Consider the following 1382-nt stretch of genomic DNA (forward strand, 5'->3'; position numbering starts at 1 on the left):
TATATATATATATATATATATGCATACGCATACAGGCACACACTTATATGTATGTGTGTATGTATGTGTGTGTGTGTAATCCGTAATAAGCAGTATTAAATTAAAATAGCCATCTATGCATCATACTTAATGAATATACACTGTTAACTGGCCAGTCGTTATTGTAGTTTTCGTTCGACTTAAAATCTGTTATGGTCGTACTGTGCTTAAAAATACATTATGTCTCTGAGGCAGACGCAAAATCGTGCCTACATCAGCTCGCTAGAACTCCAGAAAGTGTGGAGTACGTGCATGCTTTGACTTAGGACCTCATCTGTGAAGCATGATTTTTCAAACTTGCTTTGATTGGTGTTATTCTTTTATTCTTTTTATTCTTTTTCTTGTTTCAGTCATTTGACTGCAGCCATGCTGGAGCACAAAATCAGTTATAAGCAATTGAAGCAGAATTGAGTTAAAATTGCTTTCTATGTCTCATGCTTTAATGTAAATACATCGCTTAGTATTCGCTTAGTGATGTGTATTCGCTTAGTGATGTGTTATGTTGCCCGTCCATAAGAGATGTTATCTTCGGGCGAATGCCGCAGTAAATTTGCCCCTCAACGATGTATTTACATTGTCTGATTACATAGATGACTATTCTAAACAATGCAGTTTTATTAATTACAAAAAGTGAGCCAAAGAAAGTAACTAAACTGGGCCAGTGACATGAATCTAGAGATGACTTACAGAGTCGCGTATGCAAGGTCATATATAAACATAACATCAGGTCGTCACCTACCCTTCTGACAAATACCAGACTTTTTAGTGAATTATTTTCCTTGCCTACTGATAGAGTTCAGCTAAATTTTAATGAAACCATTAATATTTTGAAATTATTGCCACTTTTCTTTGTGACTTGTTCACATTTACTACAAGGTTTTTGCTTTCCTTTCTTTCTCCAACTCAAAGGCAAAATTCAGTATACTTAGAATTTATTGCGTACGTTATTCAATACATCCCTACTTAGAAAATATATCGTCCGATACAGACCTAAGCTACCGTACGATAGTCGCCTCTACCGCTCCAAGTCCAATCTTTTTCCATCGTCTGACCTCACCATTCTCTTTCTCTCGTTTCTTTCTTTCATTTTTCTTTTCTCTTTGCCTCTCTCCCCCCTCTCTCTCTACCTCTCTCTCCCCCTCTCTCTCTACCTCTCTCTTCCCCCCTTCCCTCTCTCTCTCTTTCTCTCTTTTTCTATCTATCCATCTGTCCATCTATTTATCTGTCTGTTTCTGACTGCCTTCTCTCTCTCTCTCTCTCTCTCTCTCTCTCTCTCTCTCTCTCCTTCTCTCTCCGGCTTTACCTTTTTCTCTTTTCCTATTTCTCTTTTTCGCTTTCTCTTC

Source organism: Octopus bimaculoides, chromosome 1 (assembly GCF_001194135.2).
Source record: "Octopus bimaculoides isolate UCB-OBI-ISO-001 chromosome 1, ASM119413v2, whole genome shotgun sequence".
NCBI classification, from domain to species: domain Eukaryota; kingdom Metazoa; phylum Mollusca; class Cephalopoda; order Octopoda; family Octopodidae; genus Octopus; species Octopus bimaculoides.